This window comes from Mytilus californianus, unplaced genomic scaffold (assembly GCF_021869535.1).
Source record: "Mytilus californianus isolate M0D057914Y unplaced genomic scaffold, xbMytCali1.0.p SCAF_12, whole genome shotgun sequence".
NCBI classification, from domain to species: Eukaryota; Metazoa; Mollusca; class Bivalvia; order Mytilida; family Mytilidae; genus Mytilus; species Mytilus californianus.
Window position 1 is genome coordinate 53,318,756 of NW_026262604.1, and position 15,504 is coordinate 53,334,259.

The window sequence follows — 15,504 nt, forward strand, 5'->3', positions numbered from 1 at the left end:
CATTTACTCCTGACATGCCGCACGGGAAAATTGTCAATTATCATACATCACCTTATTTTTACATCAATTATAGTGTTCAACTTTAAACAAAGTATATAAACAAAGCAAATGAGAAAATTTTAATTTTTACAGGACAATCAAACAATGAAGTACAAAAATTCTGTAAAGTTAGAGATTTTTATCAGTTATCAGGTTTTATGCAAATTGCTACTTATCTATAGGCAAGTTAATCATTATTACTATTTATATTAAATATCGACAGTTGATATCAAGTGATATCCAATTCTCCCGAGTTTTTAAACTAATTTCTCTTATGGTCAACACTTACATTGTGTAAAATAAAAAATTCTCTGAATCATTGATCTTTTCTTTTGCAAATACCAGTATGATGTCATATGTCCTGTTCCGGCATCAAACTTTAACATCAGACATTTTAAAACTGTTTGTACACTTAAGAAAAGTGTGAGTTTTTTGTATATTATTGAAAAATTATCACATATGTCCATTGCCATGGAAAAAATTTAAATCCTCTTAACCTTTGAAAGATATCAATGACGTAACGAATATCTAATGGCAATGTCATTATAATGTCTCATGATACTGGATAAGCCAATCAAATTAACACAGTTTTCATATCACTTTTTCGTATAACACTCTGCACTGTGATTACAAGAATATCTCTTCATGTAAAAAATAGAAAACAGGCCACAATCATAAGAGAATGTAAAATATCAGCTGTAAGTCACTATATGAAGTTTTTTTGTCCAGTAGCAGTGAACAAGTCCAAAAAGGCTTCATATTGTGTCCAGCAGCAGATATTTAACAATATCTAGATTATCAATTTATTGAATTGTATTTGTGTTTTTTATATAAGAACAATAATTTTTACGTTGTTTTCCCAGCAAATTGGCAGAACTGGACAAGTTGGGGTCAAGCTTATCAACATTGGTTCAAACATTATGACGCTGATGAAAGGTCAAGGTCAAAGATATTAGACTATGTTAACATATTTGTTGTCACAAAGAACTGATATTCAATTATATGGAGAGCTTAGCAGAGGGTAGTCCGATAAGACTACTTCCTCAGGAAACTATAGCCTTCAGAGGTATCGTCAAAATTTTTGAAATATTATGAAAGCCTCCCACTGATATCTAACATTGTCTAAAGGGTTGACATCTAAGCAATTTTTCTTTAATTGTAATTATGTGTATTTTAATTGTACAATATATATTTTTTGTTTCATAATAAAACTCTTTTTTTTCCTTTTTAAAACCCTTTTATGACATGATGATTTTTAGTTGCAAACATTTAAATAATTAATTGTGTATTGCCTCAGACAACATGTCACGCACTGGTTGCACATTGTGATGTGCACTATGATATACAAGAATTCTATAATTAATCTAAAATGAATGAAATGAAGTGCATTTAAATTAACCTGGAATGAACCTTTCTCTCAAAAAGTGATAAATTCTGTCAAAATCATATTTTTTAAGTATTTATGTGTCTGAAAATAATTATAATGGGCTACTTAAGCAGTATGTGGGTTAACTGCATGTTGTCGTGAATTTCATTAGCATACATTAAAACTACATGCAAATATAGATCAAGGAAAACTATAATTTTTTGCTTCAAATACCAGGCCAAAAATAAAAGTAAAGCTGCTTGATAGTGCCTACCTACACACCTACCTAAAAAGCAGCATACCTGAAAAATTTTATGACAAATTGTTTCAATTTAAAAAAAAAAGTTTGTTTGAGTGCTCTTACATCGTTTTGTTGTTTAAAACATGTAAATTATGCTGTTGGCCAAAAATTAAATTAAATCCTTACCTACCTACCCAACTCTACACGGCATGGGTAGGCAACATCAAACAAAGAATTTGTTAAGGGTGGCCTAGTCAAGTAAAAACATAATACTCCAATATTAAACATTTATAGCTTAGTCCAATTATAACTTTGAAATCAGTAAGCAAGATATGACAACATAAAGATTCTGTAATAAAGATTTTCATGTCAGTAAATCTGTACATCAAATATCTTCACAGAATGTTCCGTAAAAAGATGCAACCAGCATGAGGTCTTTTTATATTTATTAAACAAGAATATTTGCTTGTAGAACTCATGATGACCAACTCAAATTTCCATGTTCAGTAAACTGTGAAATAATGGTTAAAACCCTAGTTTGGCATTATTTTAAATATAAAAAGATTTGGTATGATTGCCAATGAGACAACTTTCCACCACAGACTAAATGACATAGAAGTTAACAACTATAAGTCACCATACGACCTTCAACAATGAACACTTTATCATGATCATGTGTACTTAGTTTCAAATTGATGTGAGTACAAACTACCTTAACCCAAAACTTTAACCTGATATGGGACAAACAGACAGAAAATCCGACTAAGGGATGGACCCACAGTTTTCTTCTCTTTCAGCTATAAAGTTTTATTCTTCCAATATGGACAACTGTTAATTTCCTACTCAGGGCAAATCTAATAGAACTCTTATCAATATATGTAATTACCAAATCAAATGAAGTTAAGCTACATAGAATAGGTTTGAACCACAATCGATATTATATCTTACAAAACTGATACCTAAAGTACAGACATTGCCTACTACTGTCAATCTAGATCAGCAATTCAGCCATGTTATGCAAATCAGTCGCAAGTAATTCAAACTATAGTAAAAAGTAGGCGTAGAATATTAATCAATGTGACAACGACACGTAAAACCAAAAGACATCTAGAGGTCAACGTACTGTCTTCATCAATAGACAATATGATTTTTTAGTGAACTGAAATGTGATCACAAAAGCTTTTACTTGAAGAGTAACTATATATATGACTTTCAATTTTATGAATTAAACTGCAACATTTAAATAATTTACAACTTAAGTCCAAATACGACTTCTTGAAGCTTTTCTTTCCACCTCCATCTATAAACCACAACTACCGTGGATACAATTGTTTATCAACAGTTCAAAATTGTATGGATTGAAGAAAAATGGTATTTTCATGGATATTTCATATCATATGGTTTTGCCAAAGTCTGCATATATCTTTAGAAAAGGAGAAGGGCAATAAGGCCCTTATTTGACCCAAATATTAGTGGAAATTTAAAAGTCGTCATACATATTCTTAAATTTGTCTTAACTAGACAAAGATAAAAGTTTTTCAGAAAATAAAAACATTTAAATTTCATATTTAACGAGTTACCATGGCAACAAACTATCACAAAATTTGTTTATTTTGTAAAATCAGTTAATTTTCCTTGTTTTTCATCTTCTTTTAAGTATATTTTAGATTGGCAAAGTATGTGCACATCCAAGAAACAACTTTATATTTGGTGAAATTATGTCAATAGTTATAACAAAGCTTCTCTTAAATTATTTTCTCTTTTTGGCTGCACATGATGTTTCTACAATGGAACTTATTATGACGTAATTGTGACATCATCAGATAAATCAAAGCACTGTAAGCGCTGTAGGCAGTTAACCAACAAGGCAAATGTAATATGAAAACTGTGGCAGTGTTGCTTCAATTTTTTTTTTTTTTTAAGATTTGAAAGAACAAACATTAAACATTCGTATATGGTACATTTATGTTTATCTAATGAATTGATTATTAAGGCAAATTAATTAATATTTTATCAAGGTTTTCAAAAGCAACGCATATGTATCAATGTAAATGACCCCCATCTTCACTAAGTCCATGATGTCACTCCATACCAAGTATGGAATAAAATGTCAGGTGATTATAAAATAGTTGGTCAAACATTCTTGGGTTTTACACTGCTTGAAAGATTTATATGCTTTCTTTAAAATGAGCCATAAATGAAAATTATTATAGGCCCAGAAATAATTCAAAAAAAAATTAGTGTAAATTCAACTAACCTAAACTCATTTTTTGCATCAATAAAATTTTATAATAAACAAGAAATAATTGTAACAGGATGCCGTCTCCCAAACAAAGCTCCCATAATTTGTCATTCCTATGGTCGCCTGACATTGGACAAAGTCCAGTACATATTGGTTTGGTCTAGTAAAGTGATATGCATATGTGACAGCTAGGGGATTGACCCTGTATGTCAGTCAAATCTTTTTGAAATGACGAACAGGAATAAATATGGTTTAGGAGTGGGTATCTCGACCGTTTACAAGTTCTCAAACAGGAGGGGGTGGGGTGACCCCAGGGACACCCCCTATATTTCATTTGATTTGTTTTATTGTCCCATACAAGAATAGATATGGTTTAGGGGTAGGAATCTTGACCATTTCCAAGTTCTCAAATAGTAGGGGGTGAGGTGACCCCAGGGACTCCCCATATATATTTCATTTGATTTGTTATATTGTCCCATACATGAATTTATATGGTTTAGGGGTGGGGATCTCGACCGTTTACAAGTTCTCAAACAGGAGGGGGTGGGGACTCCCCAAATTATTTTCATTTGATTTGTTTTATTGTCCCATACAAGTATATATATGGTTTAGGGGTGGGGAACTCGACCATCTCCAAGTTCTCAAACAGGAGTGGTGGGGTGACCCCAGGGACTTCCCCTATATTTCATTTGATTTGTTTTACTGTCCCATACATGAATATATATGGGTTAGGGGGGGGATATCACCCATTTCCAAGTTCTTAAACAGGAGGATGTGGGGTGACCCCAGGGACTCCCCATATATTTCATTTGATTTGTTAAATTGTCCTATACATGAATATATATGGTTTAGGGGTGAGGATCTCGACCGTTTACAAGTTCTCAAACAGGAGGGGGTGGGGTGACCCTAGGGACTCCCCATCTATTTCATTTGATTTGTTTTATTGTCCCATACATGAATACATATGGTTTAGGGGTGGGGATCTCGACCATTTAAAAGTTCTCAAACAGTAGAGTGTGAGGTGACCCCAGGGACTCCCCATATATATATCATTTGATTTGTTATATTGTCCCATACATGAATTTATATGGTTTAGGGGTGGGGATCTCGACCGTTTACAAGTTCTCAAACAGGAGGGGGTGGGGGGACCCCAGGGACTCCCCATATATTTCATTTGATTTGTTAAATTGTCCTATACATGAATATATAAGGTTTAGGGGTGGGGATCTCGACCATCTCCAAGTTCTCAAACAGGAGTGGTGGGGTGACCCCAGGGACTTCCCCTATATTTCATTTGATTTGTTTTACTGTCCCATACATGAATATATATGGGTTAGGGGGGGGGATCTCAACCATTTCCAAGTTCTTAAACAGGAGGATGTGGGGTGACCCCAGGGACTCCCCATATATTTCATTTGATTTGTTAAATTGTCCTATACATGAATATATATGGTTTAGGGGCGGGGATCTCGACCGTTTACAAGTTCTCAAACAGGAAGGGGTGGGGTGACCCTAAGGACTCCCCATATATTTCATTTGATTTGTTTTATTGTCCCATACATGAATACATATGGTTTAGGGGTGGGGATCTCGACCATTTAAAAGTTCTCAAACAGTAGAGTGTGGGGTGACCCAAGGGACTCCCCATATATGTAATTTGATTTGTTAAATTGTCTTCTACACGAATACATATGGTTTAGGGGTGGGGATCTCTACCGTTTACAAGTTCTCAAACAGGAGGGTTGGGGTAACCCCAAGGACTCTCCCTATATTTCATTCGATTTGTTTTATTGTCCCATACATGAATATATATATGGTTTAGGGGTGGGGATCTCGACTGTTTACAAGTTCTCAAACAGGAGGGGTGGGGTTACCCCAGGGACTCTCCCTATATTTCATTTGATTTGTTTTATTGTTCCATACATAAATAAATGGTTAAGGGGTGGGGTGACCCCAGGGATTCCCCATATATTTCATTTGATTTGTTATATTATCCCATACATGAATATATATGGTTTAGGGGTGGGGATCTCGACCATTTACAAGTTCTCAAACAGAAGGGGGTGGGTGACACCGGGTACTTCCCCAAATTATTTTCATTTGATTTGTTTTATTGTCCCATACAAGTATATATATGGTTTAGGGGTGGGGTTTGCGACTGTTTACAAGATAAAAGCACATTTTCAAATTGAAGGGGGTTGGGATGACCCCCAGGGACTCACCCTATACTTTATTTGATTTGTTTTATTGTCCTCTACTCATTACTGAAGACCACGTGTGTCTATCACTTACTGTTTTCGAGGAATAGTCATTTGAAAATTTAAAAAATAAAACCCCATAGGGTTCTACAGTAAACCCATCCCTTCTTTAGGCCCTCAAAATACCCCTAGATAGACCCCAATGCACAAACAAAAGATTGATGGCTCCTCTTGACATGTTAGTCTAACATTTTATGAAACCCTAAGGAAATCTGACAAGCGGTCTGAGTTGTCTTCTTAGACAGTTCGAGTGGATTCGGTCCGACTTGTCTCGGGGAAGAGTTGTCCACATTACTTAAAACATCCCATCAACGTCGATTTCCGGATCTGTTTCATGACATGGTTTCATTTATAAAACAACAACCTTATTTGGCAAGATAAGTTGTAAAATTACTGCCAACTTAGATATATAACTTTATTTCCTCTATCATAGAGATTTGTTGTACATGAACAATATTCCTGCGCATTTTACCATTTGGAAAATATAAACGACTTGTAATTACAGATTTTCGGCGATGAAATATTTCATACAATTGTTCTTTGACATCTTAGCCAAAAGCACAGGGGATAATAAACTACGTACGGATTTCTATTGAGCACTATTTCCTATGTGCAACTTCAAATATTATGGGTCACTCGACGATCATTTAAGGTTATTCTGGTTATATTTTTTGTATTCCAGAATTAAAAGTATGAAAAAAATGTCCAATTAGGCCAAGTAAATTTAATTAGCAGATTTTCATCCAAATTTTTGAAAAAAATGGGGTGGGTGGGAGGATTTTATTTTTTATTTTTTATTAGATATGAAACGCTCTTGTGACGTGTTCTTCATATATACAAGTGTAATAATAAGGTTCTATCATGTATATACATGTATAACGATTCAAACATACAAAGAAATGCAAAAACCAAAATTTGAAACAGGATGTTATTAATGAAACGAAATTATCGACAGTTACCGGTAACGAAAATGAACAAAATCCGGAAATCGTAAATTTTTTCAAAATAAAAAAAATTGGGGCGGAACGATTTCAGAGGGGCGGGCGGGGATGAAAATCTATCAATTAATTTTAATTGGCCTTAGTTATAAATAACATATCAGCCTACTAGATTATAACAATGGCACTTTTTTCAGCATTCGTTGGGAAGAACACAAATCTAGGGTGCTAGCATAAGGCAGCTTAACTGCCTAAAAATGTTTATGTTTTTCATTTATATTTCTTGACTTTATGCATATCCTAACATTATGTGCAAATTTTAATTAGTTGTCAAACATTATATTTTCTTGGGCCAAACCTGGGCCTTAATGCCCCTACTCCTTTGTATGGTATTAAACATTCAGATTGGTGGTTCACAGTGTACCCTCGAAATCAACAAAAATTGGTTTCCAAAGAATATTGAATCTGCTGTATCATATAATAAATATGCATCAGATGTATTTTATACTATATATGGAAACAAATTCCTGCTGTAGGCAATACAATTATTGAACTATGATTAATTATTTAAAACTGACATATCATGCTTAAAGAGATCAATTTTTTTTATTGTACTGATCTCTAGGGAATATAAAATCTGAAAAGGTTTATTAGATCTGACTTTCTAAGATTCATTAATAAACTTTTCCTACAAGACAGAAAATTAAAAATGTCTAGTTCTTGATGTCTCCCCCGCCCTCCTACAGTAATGTTATTGAAATCTGACATAAACAATTTGGTTATTAAAAATAATATCTAGCTATCTGATAAAATAGAGATAAAGTAATTTTGCAATAAGAATTGAAACTCAGTTGAGAATCAGAATTTAATTTAAAACCATTAAATATAGAGTGTAAATACTAAGTTGGCATTAAACAGTATACTTTGACATTCATGCATTTTTCCCGTATATTTCTGATGTCACAAAGCTTATGTTATTTTGTCGCATTAAGATTCAATTGTAAAATGAAGTCATTTAATATGTTTGATACAGTTTTCAAATGATGCAACGCTTTTATAAATAAAAGAAGAATGTGTCCATGGACACAGATGCCCCCGCTTGTAAATATATGGCAAATTCATCAATTTTCTATTTATAAAGGGACATAACTCGATAACAGTGAAATTGATACCAACCAAATTCAAACTTGATCTGTGTTTGGTTGTAATAAGCATTGTGTATAAGTTTCATACCATTTGGTTGAGGCAAACTAAATTCTTGTGTAAACAACAAACTTGCCAGTTTTTTTTTTCAATTTATAAAGGGACTTAACGGGTGAACGGTGTTAGTGATGCCACCAAAATCTGAACTTAATCTGTGTTTGATGATAATAAGCATTGTGTACAAGTTTCATAACATTTGATTGAGGCAAACTTTGAAGTTAGAGAAAGGAAACTAATTTTGGGACCTACAGACGTATGGACTAACAAGGGTAAAACTTGATATCCCCTCCACCACAGCAGGGCATAAAAAGGGACTGGAAATAAGTCTATATGAATAAAAGAAGATGTTCATCAAAAAGACAGCAACACAACAACAAAAATCATCTAGAGATCAAGCACAATATCTAATAATAGATAAGTGTCTACTTAATATATATCAAGTAATCAAGATCTAAATAATCCAGTCTAAAAAGTTGTTACAAAGTTTTGAGAAAGAATCATGAAAATGTAACTTACAGGGTAAAAATTGTTTTTCAGGTTTTCAAATTACAAGAATTAAAAATTTGTGAGGGGTGCTGCGGAACCGAGTGTCTCCCCTGCTATTGCTACTGTCAATGTAAAAGTGTAATATCAACTTTAAAAAGTGAGTCAATTTATCAGTAAAATACAGAAATTTAAAAAAAAAAATTTAAATTTTCTTTAGATGCTATTTCTTGGTATTGAAGATTAGCTTCGTGGTATTGAAGATTAGCTACTGTCTAAGTTTCATAACAATCGATGAAGGTTTACAAATTTACCATGTCAAAAAAATTTAATCCCAGACTGTCTGTAAGTGTTAAAGTTCTGTAAAAAAACTAAGTCTATCTATCAGAAAAAAACTGAAAATGAAAAAAACAAAATTTTTAAAAGTTTGCTTCAGACATTTAACTCTTAATCATAAAAAAGCTTCTGCCAAAGTTTCATAAAATTCTATGAAGCTTTGACAAAGTAATTGACCTGTAACAAACTTTTAAGACTGTATCAACTTGGTAACTATAAACTAGAGGCTCTCAAGAGCCTGTGTCGCTCACCTGATTCTACTTTGGTTTTGGAAATCATGTAAAAATAGATTAAAATCATAACAGATACCCTAATAATGAGTGAGGCCAAATTTGGTATAATATTGGTCCTGTAATTTAATAAAAAATCCTGGTGGCCATCTTGAACAGTAAATCGGCAACAAAGTAGCAACACTTAATCAGCACCTCATAAGAAACATTTATGCCATGTTTTGGTTTCATTCCATTCAGTGCACCTCTAGAAGAAGCATTTGTATGTATTTCCCATAGGGTCTTATGTTAAAGGAAGTCCCCCTATTGGCGGCCATCATGGATGAAGGATCAGCTTCAAAGTAACAAAACTTAGTCAGCACCTCATAAGGAACATTCATGCCATGTTTGGTTTCAATCCATTCAGTATGTGGTTCTCTAAAAGAAGACATTTGTATGTATCATCCATAGGGTCCTTTGTTAAACATTGTCCCCATCTGGCAGCCATCATGGATGAAGGATCAGCTTCAAAGTAACAACACTTGGTCAGCACCTCAAAAGGAACATGCATGCCATGTTTGGTTTCATTCCATTCAATGGTTCTCTAAAAGAAAACATTTGTACGTATTTCTCATAGGGTCCTATGTTAAACTAAGTCCTCCGCTGGCGGCCATCTTAGATTATAGATCGGCTTCATAGTAACAACACTTGGTCAGCACCTCATAAGGAACATTCATGCCATGTTTGGTTTCATTGCATTCAGTGGTTCTCTAAAAGAAGACATTTGTATGTATTTCCCATAGGGTCCTATGTTAAACTAAGTCCCCCGCTGGCTGCCATCTTGGATGATGGATCAGCTTCAAAGTAACAACACTTGGTCAGCACCTCATAAGGAACATTCATGCCATGTTTGGTTTCATTGCATTCGGTGGTTCTCTAAAAGAAGACATTTGTATGTATTTCCTATAGGGTCCTATGTTAAACTAAGTCCCCCGCTGGCTGCCATCTTGGATGATGGATCAGCTTCAAAGTAACAACACTTGGTCAGCACCTCATAAGGAACATTCATGCCATGTTTGGTTTCATTGCATTCAGTGGTTCTCTAAAAGAAGACATTTGTATGTATTTCCCATAGGGTCCTATGTTAAACTAAGTCCCTCTCTGGCGGCCATCTTGGATGATGGATCGGCTTCAAAGTAACAACACTTAGTCAAGACCTCATAAGGAACATTCATGCCATGTTTGGTTTCATTGCATTCAGTGGTTCTCTAAAAGAAGACATTTGTATGTATTTCCCATAGGGTCCCATGTTAAACTAAGTCCCCCGCTGGCATCCATCTTGGATTATGGATCGGCTTCAAAGTAACAACACTCGGTCAGCACCTCATAAAGAACATTCATACCATGTTTGGTTTCATTCCATTCAGTGGTTCTCTAAAAGAAGACATTTGTATGTATTTCCCATAGGGTGGTATGTTAAACTAAGTCCCCCGCTGGCAGCCATCTTGGATTATGGATCGGCTTCAAAGTAACAACACTCGGTCAGCACCTCATAAGAAACATTCATGCAATGTTTGGTTTCATTCCATTCAGTGGTTCTCTAAAAGAAGACATTTGTATGTATTTCCCATAGGGTCCTATGTTAAACTAAGTCCCCCGCTGGCGGCCATCTTGGATTATGGATCGGCTTCAAAGTAACAACACTCAGTCAGCACCTCATAAGGAACATTCATACCATGTTTGGTTTTATTCCATTCAGTGGTTCTCTAAAAGAAGACATTTGTATGTATTTCCCGTAGGGTCCTATGTTAAACTAAGTCCCCCGCTGGCGGCCATCTTGGATTATGGATCGGCTTCAAAGTACCAACACTCGGTCAGCACCTCATAAGGAACATTCATACCATGTTTGGTTTCATTCCGTTCAGTGGTTCTATAAAAGAAGACATTTGTATGTATTTCCCATAGGGTCCTATGTTAAACTAAGTCCCTCACTGGCGGCCATTTTGGATGATGGAACAGCTACAAAGTAACAACACTTGGTCAGCACCTCCTAATGAACATTCATGCTATGTTTTGTTTCATTCCATTCAGTGGTTCTCTAAAAGAAGTCATTTGTATGCATTTGCCATAGGGTCCTATGTTAAACTAAGTCCCTCACTGGCGGCCATTTTGGATGATGGAACAGCTACAAAGTAACAACACTTGGTCAGCACCTTGTAAGGAACATTCATGCTATGTTTTGTTTCATTCCATTCAGTGGTTCTCTAAAAGAAGTCATTTGTATGCATTTCCCATAGGGTCCTATGTTAAACTAAGTCCTCCGCTGGCGGCCATCTTGGATGATGGATCAGCTACAAAGTAACAACACTTGGTCAGCACCTCCTAATGAACATTCATGCTATGTTTTGTTTCATTCCATTCAGTGGTTCTCTAAAAGAAGTCATTTGTATGCATTTCCCATAGGGTCCTATGTTAAACTAAGTCCCTCACTGGTGGCCATTTTGGATGATGGAACAGCTACAAAGTAACAACACTTGGTCAGCACCTTGTAAGGAACATTCATGCTATGTTTTGTTACATTCCATTCAGTGGTTCTCTAAAAGAAGTCATTTGTATGCATTTCCCATAGGGTCCTATGTTAAACTAAGTCCCCGGCTGGCGGCCATCTTGGATGATGGATCGGCTACAAAGTAACAACACTTGGTCAGCACCTCATAAGGAACATTCATGCCATGTTTGGTTTCATTCCATTCAGTGGTTCTCTAGAAGAAGTTCAAAATGTAAAAAGTTAACGCCGACGACGGACGACGGACGCCAAGTGATGAGAAAAGCTCACTTGGCCCTTCGGGCCAGGTGAGCTAAAAAACTAAGTCCATTTATCAGTAAAATGTGGGCAAATGAAAATAAATATTTTCAAAATTTTGTTCTGGATACTCTATTTTGATCATCAAGAAGCTTCTATCCAAATTTCATAAAATTCCTTGAAGGTTTGACAAAGTTATTGATAACTGAAAACTTTAACCTCAGACTGAATCTAAATGTTTAATTGGGAAAAAAACTTAAGTCCATTTATCAGTAAAATACAGAAAAATAAAAATAAATATTTCTCACTGAATATACTGTGATTTGGTCATAAAGAAGCTTATTTCCAAATTTCCTAAAATTCAATGAAGGTTTGACCAAGTTATTAATGTCTTAAAAAAAAACTTAAACCATAGACTGACCCTAAATGTTGCCACCGCCGCTAGAATCTAGGATTGCTATATCTCGCTTTCGCGACATAAATGTTGCAGGCTCGACAAAACTGTGAACTTCTATATAAGGTAGTCTTCCTTCAACACCTGAAAACCATTTTTTCTATATGGCTCAAAATATGCTCTCCAATGGCAAACAAGTGTCTATACCATATGAGGCTCCCATAGGGTACCCTTATAGGTCATATTTAAAAATTGCCTCATGTCACCAGGTAGCTTTTAAGCAAACTATATAGTTCTAAACTGATCTGATTCTGAGTTTTGAACATATTTAAAGTCAAAAGTCCTTTTAAATGAAACACCTGCCAATCAAAGCACCCAAGGTTGCAAGTTGGATTTGACCATGTTAAAGCCTCCCATATGTTAAGTTCAAAATATCAGTATTTAATTCTTACCTTGGAACAACAATTCTCACTCTGTCTGTATAAACTTGTATTTTCTTTGTACTGTTTGGTTATTTTCTACAAATGACAGATGATAAGTAATCACATTTATTAAGTAATTCATTATTTTACAGAAAAAGTAAAAAATATGTATTAATGAAGGTTACACAAGGATATATCTTTGTTTTATGCATTCTTTTTGAAGAAATCTTGTTTTTATTTCTATTCAATACTTAACTCTTTCATAATATTTGTTTACTGACAATTAAGCAGTATTTCCACCTTTTTAATCAAACTACTTGGACCATAAGAACTAAATCAATTTAAGGAAAACAGAAATACAAGCAAGTTTTCTATTGTAATATGTTACCTCATTAACTTATGAAATGTAATTTTTACTCAGAGATTTCTTATATTATTACAGTCAGTAAATCTGCAAATTAAAGATAAAATTGCAAAGCAAAAAACAAAGTCACATCTTAATTGGACTGTGCATATCTAAAATTTGCAAAAAACATACGGTAGTTTAGGGTCAACAAACAAAATAAGAAAGCACACTTTTATTATTGGTTCCAAATATGAAGCTCTCTTTTGCCTTGTGAAAAATACCATATTCTTAATCCAATAAATCATGGGTTACACATGCTTGATGTCACAACTAATTCATTGTCAGTTGTATTTGGAACGAGGCTTGGGACCAAAAGGAACATTTCTGTAAACATTTGGATAAAGATATTTACAAATATAATGCCTATACTCATGTTAAAATGAACATGTAGGGCATGACATGGATGAATTATTTCTAAATAGGTTACCAGTGAAACTTTCAGTCTTTACAGCTTTGCATGTTAGCTAGCAACAATCAATCAATCTTTACATCTGAGACTTCTATCAAATGTAAATATAACTAAATGAGCATTACTGAATGGTATGGGTTTTTCTCTTTGTTGAAGGCCGTATGGTTGCCTATAATTGCTTACAATACATCCACTTCATTTGAACTTTGGTGGATAGTTGTCTCATTGGCAATTATACCTCATCTCCTTATTTTTATATTTATCATCCCAACATCATCCAAGAATACAAAATCACCAAATGCCCCGCCTATGATAGTAGGGGGCATTATATTTTACAGTATGTCTGTATGTCTGTTCATCGGCTACATAACAGGTAAAAGTTTTTGTTTGAGACATGAACTTGTGGTCACATTAACTTGTCACTTAGTATACAAGTTCATTATTGTGTGGAAACTTTTGGAAGTATTTGCATAATTAGCTTTTTGACTCAGATTGAGCAGTAAATAGAGCAAGCAGGCATGGTGTCCTAAAAGACATGAATTCTGTTTTATGTTGCTGTTTCTTTTGTATCATTGACATCTCATTTACATATCTAAAGGTCACAAAATGAATCCAACAATGGAATAATTTTAGTCTTTTTAGCAAAAAATGTGCTCTGCTATCATTTAACACTGTTCTTCAAACTTGTGTGGATATTCTAAGGCCATTAGTTTTCTCATTGTTTTACATTTGGCGTGTCATGGCCTTTATACCCTTGCTATGTGGTATGGGTTTTGCTCATGGTTGTTAACTTCTATGTTATTTGGTCTCTGTGGAAATTTGTTCGATTGGCAATCATACCACATCTTCTTATCTTTATATATATATGACAATATTTCATTATTTACTGTACACAACTTAAAAGGGTTTAAACTTCCTTTGAGCTCTATCTAATTTCAACTTGGCTGTCAATAACAGATTAGTTGACTAGACTTAATACATGTATACCTTCAATAAAACTGCAATAAAACATAAATAATTCTAGTAAAACAAAATGTTCAATGTATAGATTCTTGTCGCATCTCACCTGAAAAACATCAAAGAGATTTTTACCTCTTAAACAGATCTGTCAAACCTTATCACCTGTTGTCTTTGACATAACAGATTCACACCTTATCCTTTTGTCTATCTAAAAAACAAAACATTTTACATTAAAATTCTTATCGCATCACTGCATTTTTGTCCTTTGTTTGTTAAACACACAAAGCCTAATGAAATCCAAGGCCAAACAAATAGAAATTCAGTCTTTTAAGTCAGTTTAAACCTGGTTCTCAGTCTAAACCATTAGCCACTAGTCCAATTCCCCAGACTAGTAAAATTTCATACATGATCTAGAGCATCAAACTGGTGCTTGGACATAAGCTAGAGCATTAAACCGGTACTTGGACATGAGCTAGAGCATTAAACTGGTACTTGAACATGAGCTAGAGCATTAAACTGGTACTTGGACATGAGCTAGTGCATTAAACTGGTACTTGTACATAAGTTAGAGCATTAAACTGGTATTTGTACATAAGCTAGAGCATTAAACTGGTACTTGGACATGAGCTAGAGCATTAAACTGGTACTTGGACATGAGCTAGAGCATTGAACTGGTACTTGGACATAAGCTAGAGCATTAAACTGGTACTTGGACATGAGCTAGAGCATTGAACTGGTACTTGGACATAAGCTAGAGCATTAAACTGGTACTTGGACATGAGCTAGAGCGTTAAA

The 15,504-nt window shown here is 34.5% G+C and overlaps 1 protein-coding gene across 3 annotated transcripts in view; it reads right to left on the reverse strand.

Moving 5' to 3' along the window:
- LOC127722004 (hydroxysteroid 11-beta-dehydrogenase 1-like protein) overlaps positions 1–15,504 on the reverse strand; it is an 81,415-nt gene that overhangs the window by 40,940 nt on the left and 24,971 nt on the right. For 2 of the 3 annotated variants that reach the window (XM_052228863.1, XM_052228862.1), the window contains exons 2-3: positions 14,816–14,917; positions 12,965–13,030 (exon numbers count right to left, since the gene is read on the reverse strand). The gene's annotated coding sequence lies outside the window, so the exon portion shown is untranslated. The remainder of the gene's footprint in view (positions 1–12,964; positions 13,031–14,815; positions 14,918–15,504) is intronic. The other variant, XM_052228864.1, reaches the window with a different exon arrangement.